Source organism: Triticum aestivum, chromosome 3B (genome assembly GCF_018294505.1).
Source record: "Triticum aestivum cultivar Chinese Spring chromosome 3B, IWGSC CS RefSeq v2.1, whole genome shotgun sequence".
NCBI classification, from domain to species: Eukaryota; Viridiplantae; Streptophyta; class Magnoliopsida; order Poales; family Poaceae; genus Triticum; species Triticum aestivum.
The window spans coordinates 843,987,039-844,013,604 of NC_057801.1; the positions used below are offsets into that span (position 1 = coordinate 843,987,039).

Here is a 26,566-nt window from a genome sequence, read left to right on the forward strand (position 1 = left end):
TGCTTGCTCACTAACAAGTTTGCATTTCTGCCCAATAACAGGTTCCACTTCTTGGTGGAGTGATGTGCGCATGCACCTGGCATTTCTTCTACAACTCAGTGTCTCTCGTGGTAACATATTAACCTGAAGGCAAAGCAGTTGCATTCCCTTTGCTACTAATCATCGATATCACCTACACCGCAGGACTCAACCGTACCTTACGCCGGGCGTCGTCGTGCTACTAACCGCCAGGCCACCGACACCCAGGACCCCAAGCTGAGGGACGACTTCGAAGACGCCGAAGCCGACACCAAAGTTTAACTACCACCTCCAAATCAAATCCTTGGCACTACAAGAAAATTCGGTTTTCCCGTGTGTTAGCTTATAAGCCGTGCGCTATTTTTCGGGCACCTGGCTTATGCACCTCGAAGCCGAGTCTGGGGAACAAAATACCAGGCAAACAGAAAGAACTCGGCTTATGGTCACCTATAAGCCGAGTGCCCCAGCAAGCACACGGTATCTACTCGAAAAAGCACCCGGCTTACAGCAAACACTCGGCAAAGACAGATTGCCACGTGTCTTCAACGGACGTGGCTGACGGAGCCGTCACGAAGCATCCTGTAAGCCATGTGTCCGACGCAGGCACTCGGCTAACAGGACATATAAGCCGTGTGCCCCAGCAAGCACTCGGCTTACGGGACATATAAGCCATGCGCCCCGCCCAAGCACTCGGCTTATAGGATATATAAGCCGTGAGCCCGATGAAAGCACTAGGCTTACATATTTGCGAAATTTTTTTCAACCCATAACATTTATGCAAAATTGATTTAAGATGGTTTTCATTGCATTTATATTTACTACTTAATTAGTACTCCCTCCGTCCGGAAATACTTGTCGAAGAAATGCATAAAAATGGATGCATCTAGAATTAAAATACGTCTAGATACATCCATTCCTTCGACAAGTATTTCCGGACGGAGGGAGTATTATTATTCTCACCTAGTAGTTTTCATGGGTCTTATTTGTAAAACTCTAAATTTAACTCCACTTTAATATTTATATGACTTTTGACCCCCTAGCGTAACCATATTATGATGACATGCAAAAGCAACAACTGAAAGTTCACTCTACGCCGAGTGCTTTGCTCTTCATCTAGAGCCAAGACATGGGCACTCGATAACGTGAAGTAAGGCATGGAGCCGAGGTAATTTTGCCCCCCCCCCTAGTGGTCGGTCCCGCCCCTCCCTCATCTGCAAAAGGCCTAAGGATGTCGCAAAGCCATCACATAGGACTTTACATGCCGCTTCTGGGTATGATTTCATGTGCCGCCGTGCAGATCTGCAATTTCCGGCGCCGAAACCCTAGCGGTGCAATAAATATCTAAAATATTCTAGGTGGGTCCGAAAAATGCGGGGGCCTGACACGTGTCATTCGATGGCCTCCTTTGAGAGCACGAGAAGTTTCGAGGCCAACGGAGCAACAGGGCCCACACTTCCTTCACTAATCCGACTCGTTCCCTCTCGGTACCTAGAGACTATATCGGAGATGGTGTAGTTTACAAGCAGCCGCAGGTGATCCCTACTCGAAACACGGCCAAACTTTTACCACACCCTACAGGGGCCATGTTATGACACCGTGCCAGCTCCCGAGGATTTCCGGCATCATACAAGTTTTCGAGTATTTAAACGGTTGGATCAGGCATGGCGCCGAGGCAATTTTGCCCCCCCATGGCTGGGCCTGCCCCTCCCTCGTCTGCAAAAGTCCTACACATGTCGCAAAGACATCACATAGGACTTTACATGCTGCTTCTGGGCATGATTTCATGTGCCACCTTGCAGATCTGCAATTTCCGGCGCCGAAACCCTAGCAGTGGAATAAATGTCTCAAATATTCTAGGCGGGTCCGAAAATTGCAGGGGCCTGACACATGTCATTCGATCGCCTCCTTTGAGAGCACAATAAGTTTCAATGCCAATGGAGCAATATGGCCCACACTTCCTTAACAAATCGGACTCGTTCCCTCTCGGTACCTAGAGACTACAGCGGAAATGGTGTAGTTTACGAGCAGCCGGAGGTGATCCCTACTCGAAACACGCCCAAACTTTTACCACACCCTACAGGGGCCATGTTATGACACCGTGCCAGCTCCCGAGGATTTCCGGCATCGTACGAGTTTTCGAGGATTTAAACGGTTGGATCAGGCATGGCGACGATGTAATTTTGCCCCCCCCGGTGGCTGGGCCAGCCCCTCCCTCGTCTGCAAGAGGCCTACGCATGTCGCAAAGACATCACATAGGACTTTACATGCCGCTTCTGGGCATGATTTCATGTGCCACCTTGCAGATCTGCAATTTCCGGCCCCGAAACCCTAGTTGTGGAATAAATGTCTCAAATATGCCAGTCGGGTCCAAAAAATGCGGGGGCCTGACACGTGTCATTCGATGGCCTCCTTTGATAGCATGAGAAGTTTCGAGGCCAATAGAGCAACATGGCCCACACTTCCTTCACAAACCCGACTCGTTCCCTCTCTGTACCCAGAGACTACATCGGAGATGGTGTAGTTTACAAGCGGCCGGAGGTGAGCCCTACTCGAAACACTCCCAAAATTTACCACACCCTACAGGGGCCATGTTATGACACCGTGCCAACTCTCGAGGATTTCCGGCATCATACGATTTTCCAAGGATTTAAACGGTTGGATGAGGCATGGCCCCAAGGTAATTTTGCCCTCCCCGGTGGCTGAGCCTACCCCTCCCTCGTCTGCAAAAGGCCTACGCATGTTGCAAAGACATTACATAGGAGTTTACATGTTGCTTCTGGGAATGATTTCATGTGCCGCCTTGTAGATCTGCAATTTCCGGCATCAAAACCCTAGTTGTGCAATAAATGTCTCAAATATTCCAGGCGGGTCCGAAAAATGCGGGGGCCTGACACGTGTCATTCGATGGCCTCCTTTGACAGCACGAGAAGTTTCGAGGCAAACTGAGTAACCGGGCCCGCACTTCCTTCACAAACCCGACTTGTTCCCTCTCGGTACTCAGAGACTACATCGGAGATGTTGTAGTTTACAAGCAGCCGCAGGTGAGGCCTGCTCCAAACACGCCCAATCTTTTACCAGAATATTGGAGCGATATTTTAAAGAATGGAAATAATGAAATAAGAGGAGAGGGTATCATTTATAAGAACAATTAAATAAAAATACAATAAAAAGTATTATAAAAATAAAAATATAATGAAAATAAAAAAATAAAAATACAATAAAAATATAAAAATAAAAATATAATAAGTATCATAAAGATACAATAAAATGAAAACACATAAATTATTAAAAGTAAAACTAATAAACTTTTTTTATTAAAATAATTTTTTTTATAAACCGTGTATTTTTCTTTAGCACTAGGCTTATGGTGCTGCACCAGGCTTATAGTGAGCGCGGGACTTGGCCAAAATAGACGCGCGCATAGCTCGTTTTGGCCCAATTATCGACCCTCTCCCCACTGCCTCTCCCCGCGCCTCCCTGTCTCTCCCCGGCGCCTCCCCTATCTCTCCCCCGCGTCGCCGCTCACCCTCCACCCACCGTCCGCCTCGTCCCCACCCCCCGGCGCCGGCGCACAGATCCCCCCCCCCCCCCCCCCCCCCCCCCCCGCCCCCTCCCCAACCATGGGGAGCTCTGAGCTGGCCCTCCCATCGGCGCCGCAGCCCGTCCCCGTTCGCTAGGGTTGAGGCTCTCCGGCCATCTCCGCCGCCCGCCCTCCCTCCGCCGACGCACAGGTCTCTCTCTCTCTCTCTCTCTCTCTCTCTCTCTCTCTCTCTGACAGGTCTTGGTTCATCGCTGCTCTGTTGGCTGCTCCAGGTCTCTCTGACAGGTCCGGCTGCTCCTCATCTCCTCCTCGCCAGCCGGCAGCGCAGCGCAGCGCAGCCCCCGACGCCTCCTCCCCCACTCTCCCGTCAGCACGGTCCACGGCTCCCGGATCTGAAGCAACCGCACCGTGCTGTCGCGGCGCACATCAGCAGGTTCCCAAGACAACCCTCGCCGTCCCTCTGACTGTCTCTCTCTCTCTGTGTGTGACTGAACCCAACACAACCCTCATTCGCAGGTCGCAACTAGCTAGGCATCAGCGGCACCGGTCACCGGCGGCAGCGTACATCACCGACTGCAACGTACATCACCGCGCGCGGCAACGGACACAGTACGCGCTCATCCCCTTTTTTTAACTTCTCAAGTTCATACAGTCTTGCAGGTCAGGATGTAAATGGACAGCTCGCTGGGCATTGTGGGACTTGCCCGCTCTGACCACCACTTCTTATGTGGGATTATGTCATAGTCCAGTTAACTTTTTCGTGGCGTATGTGGTGTCCACATAGTACCACGTATTCACAGAGCAAACTGACACGAATATACTACTTACAATATAGTGCCATTAGTACGGGCCTAATTAGTAACACCTCCGATTATTCAGTACAGAGCAAACATAGTACAGGAAATTGGCAACTCTAAATCTCTAGATTCAACATTTATCTTCAACTTAGATTATCAAAGCTGAACCCAATGGACATGATTATGGCTATCAAGATGTACTGGAGAGTGACCAATCTGCATCAATGAGGTGTTTGAAGTCTGAACCTTTCATCTACCTAGAAGGGAATGGCATGCAATGAGGTGTCCGAAGTCTGAACCTTGCTCCATATCATTCATTTCTCAAGTTACTGCAACCTGAATCTACATCAGTCCTCACCGTCTACTACTCCGACGACGTACGGCATCCACCGGTCCCATCTTCCAAGTCCCATAGGCTGCATCGCAGCAGAGGGGGAGAGGCAGATGAGCGCTAGAGGAGCAGAGCAGAGGTACCGTGAAGTCGTTGCCGAAGGCCTCATCTGAATCAGCTCCGGCGGCGACGACGTCGACTTTGACGTCAGGCACAACTGGTACGGCAGATCTGGTCTCACCGGCTTTTCTGGGTTGTCCATTTGTGCCATTTATTTTTGCTGGACGTCCACCAACGCCATTTGCTCTTTTTTTGCTGGGTGGCACATGTGGGACTAGTGGGACCCAACGCCACTTACATCCTGACTTGCAGGAATGCCAGTAGTCGCGGTTGTTCTTCTCTTAGTTTCATAATGCTGCATAATACACAAGTTTTAACACATCTATCAACTAAGCCAGGTTATTAGTGAAAAAGAATGAGTTCCAACAACACTTCTAAATTTGATTCGTGTTGCTGCAGCCACTCAACCCAAAGACCAATCCACAAGGGAAAGCTTTTTTTGCAGCTAGCTAGGCCTTTAATTTGTGGCTACCAGAAACCAAGATTTATCTATCACATCACATTTGATTCATTGGTTCCTGCCTGGATCTGTAAGATTCCTGGAGCAGTATAGAACTAAAGGGATGCACAAATGGGCAACCTTCGAAGCCTGTACAGAAGTTCAATGACATGAATATTTCCTCTATGCATGATTTTATAATTTGCTATATGCGTTTGAGATTAGGCTTTTGTATTTTCTTTTGAGAAAAAAGGGAAAAGCGAAGTAGCTAATAAATGGTATTTTAGAAAGGAGTGGCCAGAGCACATATTTGTTATTGTTATGGAAATACAAGTGTTGCCACTGTAAATACAAAAGGAATGGGCAGATCCCAGTTTGCAAGTTTTGCATGTGGATTATGTTTGATCCCAATTTTCACTTTATTGCAGGACATGCATTAGTTTGACGTCGAGACCGTTGCTGCAGAGCTTCTTGCTGGACGGACGACCGGCACCGAACACGCTTCGAGGGTAAGAATCATTCGCCTCGAAGGATTTATGTATATGTAAATCATGTAGCTAGCTAGTCGCGTTACCCATGCGTCTCCCGCTCGAAAGAGTTACATTATTTATAAATATGCAATCTTTGTATATTTATAATAGTAACTCTTTTTAATTGTCCAGCGTTTTCCACGGACAGCCCGAGGATGTGTAGGCTGGCTTCATTTTTATGCTCTACTCCGATCCGATACAGGATTTCGGCAGCGCCTTCCCATTGTTCTCTGAATGCACATTCTCTCGGCTTGTTGCCGAGACGTGTATTTGGAGAACAGCGGGGAGGTGCTGCCGAAATTCTGTGTGGATCGGAGTAGTGCATGAAAACGAAGCCACCTACACATCCTCGGGTGGGATTAGGACCTATCCTTACCTATTAGATAGTTTGAGTTCATGCCGTAAAACATGAATAATTGTAATTAATTGAACTAATACTGGATGAAACTACTTGGTCAATGAAAATACATCAGATGGAGGATCGTGAGTGGATGTATAGTGGCTGGCTGAGTGGGGGGGAGGTGTGCTTCCAGAATGGATTACAAAGACGAATCAGTTCTTGGAAGCAGCATTTGCCAGGCACCCAGGATGTGGTGTAGTGTGGTGCCCCTGCACTATCTGCGGCAACAAGAAGGAAAAAACAAAGGATGAAATGGGTCGACACCTTCTCAAGAATGGGTTCATGCCAGACTACCACCGGTGGGTCGCACATGGTGAGCTTGAGCCCCAACGTGCAAGAAAGGAGGTGGTACGGCAACGCACAAGCTCACCCGAATATGTTACTCATGTTGAATTCATGCTAGAAGACCTAGAAAATGCTGCAGCGCCTGAAAATCCAGTCGCAAGTGAAGGGGGACAGGGGGAGGAGGATGAAGAGCAAAGGACTAAGAAGTTCTATGAAACTTTGAATGGGGCACAAAGACCACTACACGGGCATACAGAGGTCACTCAGCTGGATGGCATTGCACGCCTTCTTGCTGTGAAGTCCCAGTTTGGTTGGAGTAGATCATCCTTCGATACACTTCTGACCGTTATTCGCACTATATTGCCAAAAGACAACATTCTGCCAAAGAACATGTACAAGTCGAACAAAATCTTCCGTGAACTTAAGCTGCCATATGAGCGAATACATGTTTGTCCAAACACATGCATCTTATTTAGGAAAGAACATGTGAATGCAAATTACTGTCCAAAGTGCAAATCGTCTAGGTATATTGAGGTCGAAGGTGATGATGGTCAGAAGAGGCAGCTCACAATCCCCCAGAAGGTCCTTCGGTATCTTGATCCCATACCAAGGATCCAACGTCTCTTTATGTCCGCCGAATCTGCCCGAAACATGAGCTGGGCAGCAGAAGGGACTAGATACCGGCCTAAGATAGTGATACACCCGTCTGATGCTGCAGCATGGAAGGAGTTCGTTAAGCGATACCCAAACAAAGCTGGCAAATAGGACAGTGTAGCAATTGCGGTTACAACCGATGGGTTCAATCCATTTGGCATGACTAACGCCACATACGGCTGTTGGCCCGTGTTTGTTATTCCGATGAATCTCCCCCCCCCCCCCCGGCTTCTGCATGAAACGACAATACATGTTCTTGTCGCTCGTAATTCCAGGTCCTGGATATCCGGGGAATAAGATGAGTCTGTACTTGGAGCCGCTTGTGGATGACTTGATGGTTGCTTGTGATAAAGGAATACGGACATACAACGCCCTAACAAAGAAGCACTTCGATATGTATGTTTGGTACTTCACATCCCTGCATGACCTACCGGCACGTGCGATTTTCTGCGGCTGGTGTGTACATGGGAAATGGCCTTGCCCGGTGTGTATGCAGAATTTGACGTTCTATTGGCTGAAGAAAGGTGGGAAGTATACCTGCTTTAACAAGAACCGTCCGTTCCTTCGTCCTGATCATCCATTCAGACAAGACAAAAAGAACTTTGAGAAAGGTAAAGTTACCAATGCTCCACCCCCACCTGTGATGACCGGTCACATGATCAAGGCTCAGTTAGATGGTCTCCAGCCCAATGCTACGGGGTCAGGTTTTGTCGGATATGGAGAGACACACAATTGGACTCACATACCAAGCTTGTGGAGGCTCCCTTACTTTCAGGATCTCCTCCTTCCACATAACATTGATGTAATGCACATTGAGAAGAATATCGCTGAGGCCCTTTTTGGCACAATCTTCGACACTGAGAAGACGAAAGACAACGTCAAGGCCAGACTTGATCAAGAGAAACTCTGTGATAGGCCACGTTTAAATATGATCGAACCTGGACCCAACAGAAAAGGGTGCGGCAAGCCACCGGCCCCATTCTGCCGTGCAAGGAAGCATAGGAAGGTAATGATGCAGTGGGTCTTGGACAAATTGCGGTTCTCTGATGGGTACGCAGGAAATATAATGGAGTGAATATGAATACATTGCGAATAGGGGGGCTCAAGAGCCATGACTATCATGTCTGGCATGAGCGAGTAATGCCGGTGATGATTCGAGGCTATGTCTCCGAGGAGATTTGGCGAGTGCTGGCGGAGTTGAGCTATTTCTTCCGTCAGCTTTGTGCTAAAGAGTTAGACCCAAAAGTTATTGAGAAGCTGGAGAAACAGGCACCAGAGTTGGTGTGCAAGCTTGAGATGATCTTTCCACCAAGCTTCTTTAATCCGATGCAGCATATGATCTTGCATCTTCCGTCTGAGGCACGATTGGGCGGGCCTGTACAGTACCGTTGGATGTATGCACCTGAGAGAGAAAATAAGAATCTTCGTGCCAAATTCAAGAATAAATGCTGTATTGAAGCATCCATAGTCGAGGCCTACCTCAATGAGGAGGTGTCAAACAACACGACAAAGTACTATGATCCTAATATTCCCACTCAGCATAATCCAGTCCTTCGTTACAATGTCATCACCCCGGACGATCTGCCCCCACTTTGCATCTTCGCAGGGGTTGGTGGCAGAGCAAGTGCTAGAAGGCCTAGGCACATCAAACATCCAGAGTGGACAACCATTATGTCGTATGTGTTGACAAATATGCCGGAAGTACAACCGTACATCGAGTAACTGCTCCTATATTTTTTTGCAAATAATCACAATTAAGTTTGTGACTAACGTAGCTTCTTTCTCACTACTATAGCGAATTCACACTTGAATATTGGAACCTAGAAAGGCCCCCTACTGAGGAGGAGAGGGAACATATCTTTAAAAGAGGCGGTAAAGGAAATGGCAGCTTCATTCCTTGGTTCGCGGCAAAAGTATGGCAAGAAGGGTGGTCGGTTATATGTTGGCGACGGTGCCGCCCGTAAGAAGGACATCCCAAAACTCTCTCACCTCCGTGCTACCACGTCGAGCTCAGGTCCTGCTATAGAGCGTCGCCCACACCCTGGGCTGCACATGCTCCATCAACTTGAGGTATCTTTTGCTTCATCAACCTTCCTTGTGATTTCTTCTTTGTATTGCAACGATGGTGAACTTGTTGTGATGGCATATTGTAGGCCAATGCCAGGCTTCGAGAGGAGGAAGCCATGAAAATGCAGCAGGCCCTGTTTCAACAGCAAGAATTCATGGTTAAACAACAGGCAATCCTGCAGGAGACATTTGCTCAACTCAGAAATAATATGCAGGGTTCCACTTTGCCCGTTCTTCCTCCTCTTCCGACTCTTCCTAATTTCAACTTTGTAAGTCTCTGAACTTTTCAATCATGCATCTTACCTTCATGCTTGAAGATCATGAATCTTACCATCTCATCCTCTCGTGCTTCAAGTTTTCTCAGTCGGGACAAGGCTTCAATAACTGTGTGGTAGGTGGATCTTCACCTGGCCAAGCAAGTCCGGTGACACCCACTACGGTTCATGTCGCTTCGACCTCCCCGCAACAATGATCACTTGAGGTAGTCGTCCATGTTTGTCCATTGTTGATGCTTGCGTCTTCTCGTTGCTTGTGCTTCTCAACATAAAACTTGTGCATTGTTGATGGTAGAGTCCACAAGCGTCGATGCTTATATTGTACATACTTCCTAGCTTCTATTTGAGCCTCATATGTTGATGCTTGTTGACTCTTTTTCCTTATCCATCTTTGCAACTTATCTTTAGAAACTCATGCGTGTGATAATGGACTTATAGGTTTGCATTGTGGATGGCGTTGACGGTGGGCATATATGCTGCAGTGGAGCTCATTGGTTCATGCTTGGTGTGAACTTGGAACTCATGATCCTTTAATTTGTGAACCTCTGGTTGCATATGCATGTATGTTGTTGTGAACCTTCGTTGGATATGTATGCACTGTGTGGACCTGAAACTTACGGTCCTTTCGTTTCTGATCTTTTGTTGCATACGTATGCATATGTGGACTCTGCACTCATGTACGGCTGGATATATGTATTACTTGATATATGTTTGTTGGTCATGGTCATGTACTGCTGGATACATATATTTGTTGGATATATGTGCTGCTGGATAGATGTACTACTGTATATATGTTGTTGCTGCTCCCTGAAGTGATATATGTGCTGCTGGATAGATATACTAGTGTATATATGTTGTTGTTGCTCCCTGAAGCGCCTGCATATATGTTATATGGCCTATAAGCCGTGTAGCCCAGCACCTGGCACCCGGCTTATAGCCTATAAGCCGTGTAGCCCAGCACCTGGCACCCGGCTTATAAGCCATATGGCTGCGGCCAACACATAAGCCGTGTATCCCAGCACCTGGCACCCGGTTTATAGACCATCTGGACACATGAGCAGGCTATATAAACCGTGTACCTCAGTTAACCGGCACCCGGCTTATATATGTATATAAAAACCGTGCTGTTCTCGGCAGAACTCGGCTTATAGAGTAACCGTGCGGTTTGCGGTTACACCCGGCTTATATATAAACCGTGTGTTCGCGGTCGCACTCGGCTTATATATAAACCGTGCGTCCACGGTTGCACCCGGCTTATATATAAACCGTACGTACTGAGGTGCACTCGGTTTATGTTTAAACCGTGCCCTGACGACGGCACTCGACTTATATAGACGGTGACACGTGGTCGTTAACAGTAGGCTACCGTCAGGTTACTTTATTAAACCGGGAGCCCTGTGAAAATACTCGGTTTATACATAAACTGGGCTTTTTCGGTTCGGCTCTCGGCTTATATGGTATAAGCCGGTCGACTGTAAACCGAGTGCTATAAGCCGGGAGTTTTACTCGGCTTATATATAAACCGAGTTTAAATCAATGTAAGCTGAGTGTATTTGCTACACGGCTTATAAGTTTTTCCCTGTAGTGTGGGCTTCATTCATGGATGTCTAGTACTGCTAGTTAATTCTGGGGCTTAATTACCATTAGTCCACATTTCATATTATTCTTGGAGTACCATACTGTAGCAGGAGCATTAGTAAACTGAATACTCCTTTGACCGCGGAAGCTTAATATCGCTCCCTCCGTTCATAAATAAGTGATGTGGTTTTAGTTCACTTATTTATGACCGGAGGTAATACTTCGCAGAATCATTGTTCGGCCTCTTTGTTTATGTGGGGTTCTTATTCATTTGATTTCATCCTCCTGGCAGGCATCTTTCATACATTGAGAAACAACGGCGAATTCGAGTGGATAATGGAAGGCCTCAGTATGGGGCCAAGAAAATGCGTGGACGAGGCCATTTCTGCAATGTCTTTCTCTATCAGTTGAAGTATTTGGTTTTCCACGACTTGGACTATTGGGGGCAGACTTATCAAGTTGTTGCTCTTTATGTTATGTTATACCACCTGCATATGTATTCTCTAGCTTCTAGGTAGTAGAAGAATTGACATGTGGGATGCAAGTCCAAACTTGATACTGTAGATGTTACTCCCACCTATCAAGTTGGATTACTCGGGTGTCAAGTTGGTGTTGTACTGTAGTCTGTAGTATGCACCTGCATATGCACCTACTTGTGTAGTCAGTAACTAGTGCTACTACTTGAACTCAAAATTTCTTTTACAAAGAATAAAAAGATGAGCATTTCTCCAGCCAATGTCTGCAGTAGTTGCTGCTGTGTAATCATTGGCTGGACCTATGCATTTCATCAAAATTTGCAATGATGTTTGTTGCCTAAGAAACTAGCGAATTATAGAGGCCTGAGATTCTTCTTTTGTTGTACTTGTACATGTAGCAGTGTTCTTGGCACTATGACCTGAAGCAATCAGTCGGCCAATTGCAGTCTTGGCATGCTCTGTTGCTCTCCTAGTTGTTAACCTATGTGTAGTAGTATGTAGGAATAGAGGTATGCTAAATCTAGCATTTTCAAGTATGCCGTGTTGCTGTGACTGCTCTCGGTTTAATAATTTTAACTCTTCTAGCATTTTCAAGTATGCACACCGTATTAGTGTATCATCATCTGTGTTATACGTTTCCGCCACGGAATCAACGAAATGTTCCTGCAATAAGATGTATTTATTTAGACGAAGTATCCGCTTTCCCTGACATAATATGTTCATGTTCATGACAGGCCGCCTGCAAATTGCTGGACGCAAAATCAATGTAGCTCTGATCCAGAACCTGGTTCTTGGATGCAACAGGCATTGTCCTGGACGGGTATAGCCCCGGTCATACCAACCTGGTTCTTGGATGCAACAGGCATTTTCCTGGACAGGTATAGCCCCGGTCATACCATAATATGTTAGTGCTCAGTCATGTATGCATCTCCATGTTGCAAGCCTCCCATACTTGATAGGGTCAGTACTTATTAACTACTCATATGTGCTTGTAGAGAAGAATACAATTATTATTTAACCAGTCCAGATTTTTAACATTTGATGTGCTTCCAAGGACACAGATCTCTACTCTTCTATATAATACACACATTGTTCTGGAAGCAAGTCAGTTGTACCATGCTGTTACATCACAACAAGGTGTCATTTGATGTACTGCTGTTGTTGATGCTCCCTAGAGTCTAGATGTAGATGTACTGCTGCAGTTGATGCTCTAGCTGTAGCCTGTACTATTGCTGTTTTGTTACTGCAGTGTTAGTTTCGCTGCTGCTAGCTGTTGGCTGCTAATAGTTAGTACTTAGTACTTACTGCTAGCAGTGCTAGTAGCTGCTGCTGCTTCTATTGCTTGTGCAATTGTGCTAGTAGCCAGTAGATGTTCATTGCATGACCTGCACTAGTAGCTAGTAGATGTGTACGCTAGTATTGTTGGTGTGTTGAATGTCTTAGTAGAACATCATCAGGTTGATGTGCTGTAGTCAAGTTTTGGAACTTTTTCCATGCCATGCTTAGTGTTTACTGGACTGAGGTATTTGGGCATTTATGTGTAATTTTTATTCTCTTGAATGGATATTTTTTATTGGCAATCATTTAACTTCCATTGTATCTCACTTATAATTTATGCAGATCGGGATCTAATGTTGTTGAGGGGGCTGCTGTTGTGACCATGCTCAGAAGAAGCCTAGAGATGTGCACAATAGTTTTAGTTGATGTTGCCACCATGTTTTGGTGCATGTGTATTTCTTTTTGATTGTATGCAAACTTGATGGATCATGCAGACGTGTATGTGCCGTTGTGAGTTTCATTGAGTGGTTTCTGGATTTGATCATTTAATTGAGAGAATTATTGATTGTTTGCTGTTGAAATGTGTAAAAGAAATCTGTGAATAAAAAGGCTGAATGTTCTATTGGATTGAATAATATTTGGGCTCTAGAAAGGCTATGGCCCAAACAATAGTGGACTGGAATATTGCGCATTTAAGCAAAAAGGTATAAAAAGGCTTAATTAAATGGACTATGTAATGGATGAGGCCTAGAAATAAAAAGGCCGAATTGTTGGCCTTGGCCCATGAAGCTAATCAAAAATAGATAGAAAAATAATAAAAAGGCCAAATTATTGGGCTCGGCCCATGTAAAACACTTAATTGAACCGGGTTGAATCTTGTTAGTGACCTTTTGAATTGGTCGTAGTTTTGCCACGTCGGATCCAATGTGGCCTGGGTAGACAGCTAGTGACCAAAACAAAAGGTCATGGGTTCAACGACCTTCTGTTTTGGTCATAAACGTCTATGACCTTCTCACAGAGAAGGTCGTAAATTTCAGTTTACGACCGCCAGCTTTTTTCCTTCTGTTTTTGGTCACAAAAAGGTCGCAAATAAAAAACAATGACCTTTTAGTGACCAATAGTCAAGGTCACAAGTTGACATATTTCTTGTAGTGTGAGGCAGTGTTGGGCACACATTTCTTTGACTTCTTTTATGAATTGAGAAAGTGCAAGTGAGAGATCCAGAAAGAGAGAGGAATGCAGTTCATGTGGGAACTGATGGAAAAAACTCCTCTTACATGAAAACAACTACCTTGGGCAAAGTTGTTCCCAAATCTGGGAATAAAGTAAAAATGAGGGGGCAGTAAGAGTTGTAACAATGGGAATGATAACCCTGCTGATGCAGAGGATGAGGGGAATGTGGAGTATGATGAATCAGAGGATAACACTCTACTGATTGAAACTATAGCCATGGAAGCCTACAGCAAAGAAAAAGTGCGTGGCTCTCGGGCAATGCTGGGTTTTGATGATACCAAGCATAATGTTGATGAGATTCATGTCGAAAAATAAAGAAAATCCTATAGATTTTGATATGTCATATGAAAACATAGCTCATTCAAATGTGGTTATGGAATGTGACCAGGTTGAGGAAATGGAGGGGAAGGAGCTTTCCAAGATGCAGGGGAACTCCGAGTATATGGTACAATATCCTACCTCTTCTTTTGAGGATGTGGGGGAGGTGATTCCTACCCCCCCCCCCTCTTATACCTGAAGAGGTTCAGAGGTTTTGCCTGAGGAACTTGCAGAATATGGAGGGAAGGATGTAGGAAGAAGCTATTGCCATATCTAAGAGGAATTTGGAAAGTACTTCAGCAAACCATAACTCTTTTGATACTTTATCAAATCCTAAACTTATGATTAGAGCTTCGAAAATGGGGATAACTATTCCTCACAACAATTTCTCTAATGTGGATATTATTATAGAACTTGAAAACATCAGGGGGAAGAACTATAAAAAAGAGGGGGAACAAAATGTGATGATAGATGAGGACGTGATGTATGTCACTAATGGGAAGGGAGATCAAACCCTTGTTAGTAAAGACTGGGATGATGGGGATGAAGATGTGGAAGAGCACTTTACTCTAGTTCGGTCGAGGAAAAAAAGGACCCCAAAAGTACAAGTGGCTATTTCTAGACCCACTACTGGAAGCCAAAATCTTGTTGGGGAGAAACAAACTGGCAGCCCTATCCATCATACCATGGCCACCAGAGGGGGGAGAAAAGGAAAAAGTGTTGGGGAACGTTGCAGAAAATTAAAATTTTTCCTACGGTTTCACCAAGATCCATCTATGAGTTCGTCTAAGCAACGAGTCATGGGAGAGAGATTGCATCTACATGCCACTTTGTAGATCGCACGGAAGCGTTCAAAAGAACGGGGTTGAAGTAGTCGTTCTCGTCGTGATCCCATCACCGGAGATCCTAGCGCCGAACGGACGGCACCTCCGCGTTCAACACACGTACGGTCAGCGTGACGTCTCCTCCGTCTTGATCCAGCAAGGGGGAAGGAGAGGTTGATGATGAAAGCTCCAACAGCAGCACAACGGCGTGGTGATGGTGGAAATGCAGTACTCCGGCAGGGCTTCGCCAAGCACGTGACGGAGGAGGAAGAGGTGTAGCAGGGGGAGGGAGGCACCAGAATTTCAGGGTGCGGCTGCCCCCTCCCCCCTCCCTTTATATAGGCCCCCAGGGGGGGGGGGGCGGCCCTGGGAGATCCAATCTCCCAAGGGGGCGGCGGCCAAGGGGGGTGGGGCGCCCTCCCCCCACCCTGGGGTTTCAACCCTAGGCGCATGGGATGGTCCAAGGGGGGCACACCAGCCCACTATGGGCTGCTTCCCCTCCCCACTTCGGCCCTTGGGGCCCTCCGGGATGGGTGGCCCCACCCGGTGGACCCCCGGGACCCTTCCGGTGGTCCCGATACAATACCGGGTGACCCCAAAACTTTCCCGATGACCGAAATATCACTTCCTATATATAATTCTTCATCTCCGAACCATTCTGGAACTCCTGGTGATGTCCGGGATCTCATCTGGGACTCCAAACAACATTTGGTATACTGCATACTCATATTCATACAACCCTAGCGTCACCGAACCTTAAGTGTGTAGACCCTACGGGTTCGGGAGACACGTAGACATGACCGAGACGGCTCTCGGGAAATAACCAACAGCGGGATCTGGATACCCATGTTGGTTCCCACATGCTCCTCAATGATCTCATCGGATGAACCACGATGTCGAGGATTCGAACAACCCCGTATACAATTCCCTTTGTCAATCGGTACGTTACATGCCCGAGACTCGACCGTCGGTATCCCAATACCTCGTTCAGTCTCGTTACCGGCAAGTCACTTTACTTGTACCGTAATGCATGATCCCGTGACCAAACACTTGGTCACTTTGAGCTCATTATGATGATGCATTACCGAGTGGGCCCAGAGATACCTCTCCGTCATACGGAGTGACAAATCCCAGTCTCGATCCGTGTCAACCCAACAGACACTTTTGGAGATACCTGTAGTGCACCTTTATAGTCACCCAGTTATGTTGTGACGTTTGGTACACCCAAAGCACTCTTACGGTATCCGGGAGTTACACAATCTCATGGTCTAAGGAAGAGATACTTGACATTGAAAAAGCTCTAGCAAAACGAACTACACGATCTTGTGCTATGCTTAGGATTGGGTCTTGTCCATCACATCATTCTCCTAATGATGTGATCCCGTTGTCAATGACATCTAATGTCCATAGTCGGGAAACCATGACTATCTGTTGACCAACGAGCTAGTCAACTAGAGGCTCACTAGGGACATGTTATGGTCTATGTATTCACACGTGTATTACGATTTCCGGATAATACAGTTATAGCATGAATAAAAGACAATTATCATGAACAAGGAAATATAATAATAACCCCTTTTATTATTGCCTCTAGGGCATATTTCCAACAGTCTCCCACTTGCACTGGAGTCAATAATCTAGTTACATTGTGATGAATCGAACACCCATAGAGTTCTGGTGTTGATCATGTTTTGCTCGCGACAGAGGTTTAGTCAACGGATCTGCGACATTCAGATCCGTATGTACTTTGCAAATATCTATGTCTCCATCTTGAACATTTTCACGGATGGAGTTGAAACGACGCTTGATGTGCCTGGTATTCTTGTGAAACCTGGGCTCCTTGGCAAGGGCAATAGCTCCAGTGTTGTCACAGAAGAGTTTGATCGGCCCCGACGCATTGGGTATGACTCCTAGGTCGGTGATGAACTCCTTCACCCATATTGCTTCATGCGCTGCCTCCGAGGCTGCCATGTACTCCGCTTCACATGTAGATCCCGCCACGACGCTCTGCTTGCAGCTGCACCAGCTTACTGCTCCACCATTCAACATATACACATATCCAGTTTGTGACTTAGAGTCATCCAGATCTGTGTCGAAGCTAGCGTCGACGTAACCCTTTACGACGAGCTCTTCGTCACCTCCATAAACGAGAAACATGTCCTTCGTCCTTTTCAGGTACTTTAGGATATTCTTGACCGCTGTCCAGTGTTCCTTGCCGGGATTACTTTGGTACCTTCCTACCAAACTTACGGCAAGGTTTACATCAGGTCTGGTACACAGCATGTCATACATAATAGATCCTATGGCTGAAGCATAGGGGATGACACTCATCTCTTCTTTATCTTTTGCCGTGGTCGGGCATTGAGCCGAGCTCAATCTCACACCTTGCAGTACAGGCAAGAACCCTTTTTTGGACTGATCCATTTTGAACTTCTTCAAAATCTTATCAAGGTATGTGCTTTGTGAAAGACCTATGAGGCGTCTCGATCTATCTCTATAGATCTTGATGCCTAATATATAAGCAGCTTCTCCAAGGTCCTTCATTGAAAAACACTTATTCAAGTAGGCCTTAATGTTGTCCAAGAATTCTATATCATTTCCCATCAAAAGTATGTCATCTACATATAATATGAGAAATGTTACAGAGCTCCCACTCACTTTCTTGTAAACGCAAGCTTCTCCATAAGTCTGCGAAAACCCAAATGCTTTGATCATCTCATCAAAGCGAATGTTCTAACTCTGAGATGCTTGCACCAGCCCATAAATGGATCGCTGGAGCTTGCATACTTTGTTAGCATTCTTAGGATCGACAAAACCCTCCGGCTGCATCATGTACAGTTCTTACTTAAGATGCCCGTTAAGGAATGCCGTTTTGACGTCCATCTGCCATATCTCATAATCATAGTATGCGGCAATTGCTAACATGATTTGGACGGACTTAAGCTTCGCTACGGGAGAGAAAGTCTCATCGTAGTCAATCCCTTGAACTTGCTGATAACCCTTAGCGACAAGTCGAGCTTTATAGATGGTGATATTACCATCCGCGTCCGTCTTCTTCTTAAAGATCCATTTGTTTTCTATCGCTCGCCGATCATCGGGCAAGTCAGTCAAAGTCCATACTTTGTTTTCATACATGGATTCTATCTCGGATTTCATGGCTTCTAGCCATTTGTTGGAATCTGGGCCCGCCATCGCTTCTTCATAGTTCGAAGGTTCACCGTTGTCTAACAACATGATTTCCAGGACAGGGTTGCCGTACCACTCTGGTGCGGAACGTGTCCTTGTGGACCTACGAAGTTCAGTAGCTACTTGATCCGAAGTACCTTGATCATCATCATTGTTTTCCTCTTTAGTTGGTGTAGGCATCACAGGAACATTTTCTTGAGCTGCACTACTATCCCGTTCAAGAGGTAGTACTTCATCGAGTTCTACTTTCCTCCCACTTACTTCTTTCGAGAGAAACTCTTTTTCCAGAAAGGATCCGTTCTTGGCAACAAAGATCTTGCCCTCGGATCTTAAGTAGAAGGTATACCCAATGGTTTCTTTAGGGTATCCTATGAAGACGCATTTTTCCAACTTGGGTTCGAGCTTTTCAGGTTGAAGTTTCTTGACATAAGCATCGCATCCCCAAACTTTTAGAAACGACAGCTTAGGTTTCTTCCCAAACCATAATTCATACGGTGTCGTCTCAACGGACTTAGACGGTGCCCTATTTAAAGTGAATGTAGCTGTCTCTAGAGCGTATCCCCAAAATGATAGCGGTAAATCGGTAAGAGACATCATAGATCGCACCATATCCAATAGAGTGTGATTACGACGTTCGGACACACCGTTACGCTGAGGTGTTTCAGGCGGCGTGAGTTGTGAAACGATTCCACATTTTCTTAAGTGTGTACCAAATTCGTGACTTAAATATTCTCCTCCACGATCCGATCGTAAGAATTTTATCTTTCGGTCACGTTGATTCTCTACTTCATTCTGAAATTCCTTGAACTTTTCAAAGGTCTCAGACTTGTGTTTCATCAAGTAGACATACCCATATCTACTCAAGTCATCAGTGAGAGTGAGAACATAACGATATCCTCTGCGAGCCTCAACGCTCATTGGACCGCACACATCGGTATGTATGATTTCCAATAAGTTGGTTGCTCGCTCCATTGTTCCGGAGAACGGAGTCTTAGTCATTTTACCCATGAGGCATGGTTCGCACGTGTCAAATGATTCATAATCGAGAGACTCTAAAAGTCCATCAGCATGGAGCTTCTTCATGCGCTTGACACCTATGTGACCAAGGCGGCAGTGCCACAAGTATGTGGGACTATTGTTATCAACTTTACATCTTTTGGTATTCACGCTATGAATATGTGTAATATTACGTTTGAGATTCATTAAGAATAAACCATTGACCATCGGGGCATGACCATAAAACATATCTCTCATATAAATAGAACAACCATTATTCTCGAATTTAAATGAGTAGCCATCTCGTATCAAACGAGATCCAGATACAATCTTCATGCTCAAACTTGGCACCAAATAACAATTATTGAGGATTAAAACTAATCCCGTAGGTAAATGTAGAGGTAGCATGCCGACGGCAATCACATCGACCTTGGAACCATTCCCGACGCGCATCGTCACCTCGTCCTTCGCCAGTCTCCACTTATTCTGCAGCTCCTGCTGTGAGTTACAAATGTGAGCAACGGCACCGGTATCAAATACCCAGGAGTTACTATGAGTACTGGTAAGGTACACATCAATCACATGTATATCAAATATACCTTTAGTGTTGCCGGCCTTCTTGTCTGCTAAGTATTTGGGACAGTTCCGCTTCCAGTGACCCTTCCCCTTGGAATAAAAGCACTCAGTTTCAGGCTTGGGTCCATTCTTTGACTTCTTCCCGGCAACTGGCTTACTGGGCGCGGCAACATCTTTGCCGTCCTTCTTGAAGTTCTTCTTACCCTTGCCCTTCTTGAACTTAGTGGTCTTATTGACCATCAACACTTGATGTTCTTTCTTGATTTCAACCTCTACTGACTTCAGCATTGAAAATACTTCAGGAATGGTCTTCATCATCCCCTGCATATTGTAGTTCATCACAAAGCTCTTGTAGCTTGGTGGGAGCGACTGAAGGATTCTGTTAATGACCGCCTCATCCGGGAGGTTAATGTCCAGCTGGGACAGGCGGTTGTGCAACCCAGACATTTTGAGTATATGCTCACTGACAGAACTATTTTCCTCCATCTTACAACTATAGGACTTGTCGGAGACTTCATATCTCTCGACCCGGTCATGAGCTCGGAAAACTAGTTTCAGCTCCTCGAACATCTCATATGCTCCGTGTTGCTCAAAACGCTTTTGGAGCCCCGGTTCTAAGCTGTAAAGCATGCCGCACTGAACGAGGGAGTAATCATCAGCGCGAGACTGCCAAGCATTCATAATGTCTTGGTTCTCTGGGACGGGTGCATCACCTAGAGGTCCTTCTAGGACATATTGTTTCCTGGCAGCTATGAGGATGATCCTCAGGTTTCGGACCCAGTCCGTATAGTTGCTGCCATCATCTTTCAGTTTGGTTTTCTCTAGGAACGCGTTGAAGTTCATGTTGACATGAGCGGCGGCCATTAGATCTACAAGACATATTTGCAAAGGTTTTAGACTAAGTTCATGATAATTAAGTTCATCTTATCAAATTATTATAATGAACTCCCACTCAGATTAGACATCCCTCTAGTCATCTAATTGTTACACGATCCGAGTCGACTAGGTCGTGTCCGATCATCACGTGAGACGGACTAGTCATCGTGGGTGAACATCTCCATGTTGATCGTATCTTCCATACGACTCGTGTTCGACCTTTCGGTCTCTTGTGTTCCGAGGCCATGTCTGTACATGCTAGGCTCGTCAAGTTAACCCTAAGTGTTCTGCATGTGTAAATCTGTCTTACACCCGTTGTATGTGAACGTAAGGATCTATCAACCCGATCATCACGTGGTGCTTCGAAACAACGAACTTTAGCAACAGTGCACAGTTAGGGGGAACACTTTCTTGAAATTATTATAAGGTATCATCTTATTTACTACCGCCGTTCTAAGTAAACAAGATGCTTAAAACATAATAAACATCACATGCAATTATATAGTAGTGACATGATATGGCCAATATCATATAGCTCCGTCGATCTCCATCTTCGGGGCTCCATGATCATCTTCGTCACCGGCATGACACCATGATCTCCATCATCATGATCTCCATCATTGTGTCTTCATGAAGTTGTCACGCCAACAACTACTTCTACTTCTATGGCTAACGCGTTTAGCAATAAAGTAAAGTAATTTACATGGCGTTCTTCAATGACACGCAGGTCATACAAAAATAAAGACAACTCCTATGGCTCCTGCCGGTTGTCATACTCATCGACATGCAAGTCGTGATTCCTATTACAAGAACATGATCTCATACATCACAATATGTCATTCATCATTCATCACAACTTCTGGCCATATCACATCACATGACAATTGCTGCAAAAACAAGTTAGACGTCCTCTAATTGTTGTTGCATCTTTTACGTGGCTGCAATTGGGTTCTAGCAAGAACGTTTTCTTACCTATGAATAACCACAACGTGATCTTGTCAACTTATATTTACCCTTCATAAGGACCCTTTTCATCGAATCCGCTCCAACTAAAGTGGGAGAGACAGACACCCGCCAGCCACCTTATGCAACTAGTGCATGTCAGTCGGTGGAACCGGTCTCACGTAAGCGTACGTGTAAGGTTGGTCCGGGCCGCTTCATCCCATAATACCGCTGAAGCAAGATAAGACTAGTAGCGGCAAGCAAGTTGACGAGATCTACGCCCACAACAAAATTGTGTTCTACTCGTGCAATAGAGAACTACGCATAGACCTAGCTCATGATGCCACTGTTGGGGAACGTTGCAGAAAATTAAAATTTTTCCTACGGTTTCACCAAGATCCATCTATGAGTTCATCTAAGCAATGAGTCATGGGAGAGAGATTGCATCTACATACCACTTTGTAGATCGCGCGGAAGCATTCAAAAGAACGGGGTTGAAGTAGTCGTTCTCGTCGTGATCCTATCACCGGAGATCCTAGCGCCGAACGGACGGCACCTCCGCGTTCAACACACGTACGGTCAGCGTGACGTCTCCTCCGTCTTGATCCAGCAAGGGGGGAGGAGAGGTTGATGATGAAAGATCCAACAGCAGCACAACAGCGTGGTGATGGTGGAACTGTAGTACTCCGGCAGGGCTTTGCCAAGCACGTGACGGAGGAGGAAGAGGTGTAGCAGGGGGAGGGAGGCGCCAGAACTTCAGGGCGCGGCTGCCCCCTCCCCCCTCCCTTTATATAGGCCCACAGGGGGGGCGGCCCTGGGAGATCCAATCTCCCAGGGGGGCGGCGGCCAAGGGGGGTGGAGTACCCCCCAAGGCAAGTGCCCCCCCCCCACCCTAGGGTTTCAACCCTAGGGGCAGGGGGTGGGCCAAGGGGGGCGCACCAGCCCACTATGGGCTGGTTCCCCTCCCCACTTTCGCCCTTGGGGCCCTCCGGGATGGGTGGCCCCACCCGGTGGACCCCCGGGACCCTTCCGGTGGTCCCGGTACAATACCGGGTGACCCCAAAACTTTCCCGATGGCCGAAATATCACTTCCTATATATAATTATTCACCTCCGGACCATTCCGGAACTCCTCGTGACGTCCAGGATCTCATCCGGGACTCCGAACAACAATCGGTATACTGCATACTCATATTCATACAACCCTAGCGTCACCAAACCTTAAGTGTGTAGACCCTACGGGTTCGGGAGACACGTAGACATGACCGAGACGGCTCTCGGGCAATAACCAACAGCGGGATCTGGATACCCATGTTGGTTCCCACATGCTCCTCGATGATCTCATCGGATGAACCATGATGTCGAGGATTCAAACAACCCCGTATACAATTCCCTTTGTCATTCGGTACGTTACATGCCCGAGACTCGATCGTCGGTATCCCAATACCTCGTTCAGTCTCGTTACCGGCAAGTCACTTTACTTGTTCCGTAATGCATGATCCCGTGACCAAACACTTGGTCACTTTGAGCTCATTATGATGATGCATTACCGAGTGGGCCCAGAGATACCTCTCCGTCATACGGAGTGACAAATCACAGTCTCGATCCGTGTCAACCCAACAGACACTTTTGGAGATACCTGTAGTGCACCTTTATAGTCACCCAGTTACGTTGTGACATTTGGTACACCCAAAGCACTCTTACGGTATCCGGGAGTTACACAATCTCATGGTCTAAGGAAGAGATACTTGACATTGAAAAAGCTCTAGCAAAACGAACTACATGATCTTGTGCTATGCTTAGGATTGGGTCTTGTCCATCATATCATTCTCCTAATGATGTGATCCCATTGTCAATGACATCTAATGTCCATAGTCAGGAAACCATGACTATCTGTTGACCAACGAGCTAGTCAACTAGAGGCTCACTAGGGACATGTTATGGTCTATGCATTCACACGTGTATTGCGATTTCCAGATAATACAATTATAGCATGAATAAAAGACAATTATCATGAACAAGGAAATATAATAATAACCCCTTTTATTATTGCCTCTAGGGCATATTTCCAACAAAAAGATATAAATGATAAGTCTCTTTTGGAATTTTAGGGGGGCAGGAAAAAAGGGGGTGAAAACCTTCCTATCACATATCATTAGTGATCACTCCCTTGACTTCATTTTTCTACTAGAGACTCTAAAAAAACTTTCTGGATAGTTACTTCAGAAAGCTCGACCCACACAATTTATTTGAGTGGGACTGGATCTCTTCTATTGGTAAAGCTGAGGCATATTTTGCGGGGTTAGAAAAGAAAATTTTGAAGTAATTGCCGTTAGGAAAGGTAGATTTATCCTTCAGGTTTCTCTTTATGATATAAGTATGAAGAAGGTCTGGACCTTAAGTACGGTGTATGGAGCTGCTCATGAATGTGATAAAAGTGATTTCAATAGCGAATTTGCATATTTCTGTTGTCATGTTCAAACTCTGTTGCTGATAGGGGATGATTTTAACATCCTTGGACATTGTGGAAAAAACGTTGGCATCATTCAGCCCATTCTGATCTCTTTAATTCAATCATTAATATGATGTGTTTGAATGAGATTTATATGAGTGGGGGGCGTACACTTGGTCCAATAATCAAGCTCATCCAACTTTGGAGAAGTTGGATCATGTCCTTATGAGTAATGAATGGGAGGATACGTTTCCCCTAGTTAATGTGAGAAAGATTGTTAGGGATGTTTCTGACCATAATGCTCTCTTGTTGTCCTCGGATAACCATGTTATCATAGCTCCACAAAAGAGAGAGTTTAGGTTTGAGTTGAATTGGTTAAAATCTAAGGATTTTATTCCTTTAGTTGACAAGATCTGGAACCAGCATGTTAATGATAGTGATCCTATTGATATTTTGAATATCAAGCTCAAAAGATTCAAGAAATTTTTTAAAGGTTGGGGGTCCAATACATTTGGTCGTGAAAAAAAGAGGAAATAAGAGATAAGAGAAGAACCTATTTGTAGAAAGAGGCTAGAAGAAGAAGGAAGTGTAGATCATGAACTGTTTTGTAAAAAAAACTGATCTCCTTGTTGAGCTAAATGAGATCCTTGTTAATGAGGAATTATTTTTGTTGCAACAATCCAACGAGAGATGGTTGCTTGGGGGAGCTAAATGAGATGGTTGCTTATTATCAGAAAATTGCTAATGGTAATAAGCGAAGAAACACGATTCATTCCCTTAATGTTGGGATCACATTGATTGAGGTGACTGAGAAGCTCCTGGAGCATGCCACTGACTTCTATAAGAATTAGTTTGGGCCAGTTCAGGGGAACATGTTTCACCTTGATCCTGAAATATGGGGGGAAGAAGAAACACTTGATGATTTAGATAATTAAATGCTCAACAAACCTTTTACATAAGAAGAGGTGAAGAAAGCATTATTTTCGATGAAAAGCAACAGGGTACCTGGCCCAGATAATATTCCTGATGTGTTCTACCAGTAGTGCTGGGAAGTTGTGAAAGGGGATATTATGAGAATTTTACTGCTTTTCATGCGGGGGAGCTTGATGTTAGTAGGCTAAACCATGGTATTATAAATCTACTACCCAAGATTAGTGGGGCCAATAAAATCCAACAGTTCAGACCTATATGCTTACTTCGATGCCCTTGCAAGCTGATTACTAAGGTGCTTGATAACAGGGTGATTCCCTTTACTGACAAGCTGTTTAGTAAGCATCGGAATGCTTTTATCAAACATTGAAGTATTATGGATGGGGTTTTGTCCTTGCATGAGATAATGCATCATATTATGTTAAGAAAAAGGTAGGCATTGTTATAAAGGTTGATTTTGAGAAAGCTTATGACAAGGTAAATTGGGATTTCCTGTTGGAATGCCTTAAGATGAGAGGATTTGGTACTACTTGGTGTAAGTGGATAAAAAGTGTCCTGGTTGATGGTACAATTAGTGTTAAGATGAGCAACACTACGGGACCTTACTTCAGAAGTTTTAAAGGGGTTAGGCAGGGAGACCCCATGTCACCATTCCTGTTTAACATAGCTGCCAAATGCTTATGTAAAATGGTTCTGCAAGCACATAAAAATAACTTGATTGTGGGGCTTGCACCGGATCTAATTGAAAATGGCTTGGCCATTCTCCAGTATGCAAATGACACTATTCTATGTATAGAACCTGATCCGAATAAAGCTGTGAATTTGAAACTGCTGCTCTATATGTTTGAGCGCATGCCTGGGCTCAAGATTAACTTTCAGAAAAGTGAAATCCCGTGTGTACGGGGTGATGATGAAATTCTTAGAACACATGCTGATATTTTTGATTGTCAAATAGGACAGTTTCCCATGAAATATCTTGGGGTCCCAATGACATTTTCCTCCTTGTGTGTAGCCGATCGGGATTTTCTAGAGGCTAGATACATTAAAAGGTGTGACTCTGGATTGGGGGGTAATGCTTCTTCAGGAGGTCGACTCACGCTGTTAAATGCTAATATTTCTAGCATTGCTTTCTATTATATGTCTATGTTCCTCTTAACCAAAACCATTCTTGAAAGGATTGACAAGTGCGGAAGGAGATTATTCTAGCACGTGACTAAGAATAAGAAATGTTATTATCTACTCAAGTGGTCCAGAATTTGTAGATCTAAGAATAAAGGGGGCTTGGGTGTTAAGGACCTACATAAGCACAACTTAAGTCTGCTTACTAAGTGGTAGTGGAAGTTGGGAAACTAAATCAGGGCCTATGGCAGGATATTATAAAAGCTAAATGATACGATTGAAGGAAATATGCCCTAGAGGCAATAATAAAGTTATTATGTATTTCC

The 26,566-nt window shown here is 45.3% G+C and overlaps 1 long non-coding RNA gene across 3 annotated transcripts; it reads left to right on the forward strand.

Moving 5' to 3' along the window:
* Positions 1–3,601: 3,601 nt before the first annotated feature.
* Positions 3,602–10,305, forward strand: LOC123067044 (uncharacterized). Of its 3 annotated transcripts, XR_006431507.1 has the most exons (9): positions 3,602–3,749; positions 3,832–3,992; positions 4,076–4,168; positions 4,509–4,907; positions 5,675–5,755; positions 8,911–9,185; positions 9,269–9,451; positions 9,538–9,663; positions 9,896–10,305. It is a non-coding gene; the product is annotated as an uncharacterized lncRNA (long non-coding RNA). The 3 variants fall into 3 exon arrangements; XR_006431508.1 differs by lacking the exon at positions 4,509–4,907; XR_006431509.1 differs by lacking the exons at positions 4,509–4,907; positions 5,675–5,755.
* Positions 10,306–26,566: the final 16,261 nt, after the last annotated feature.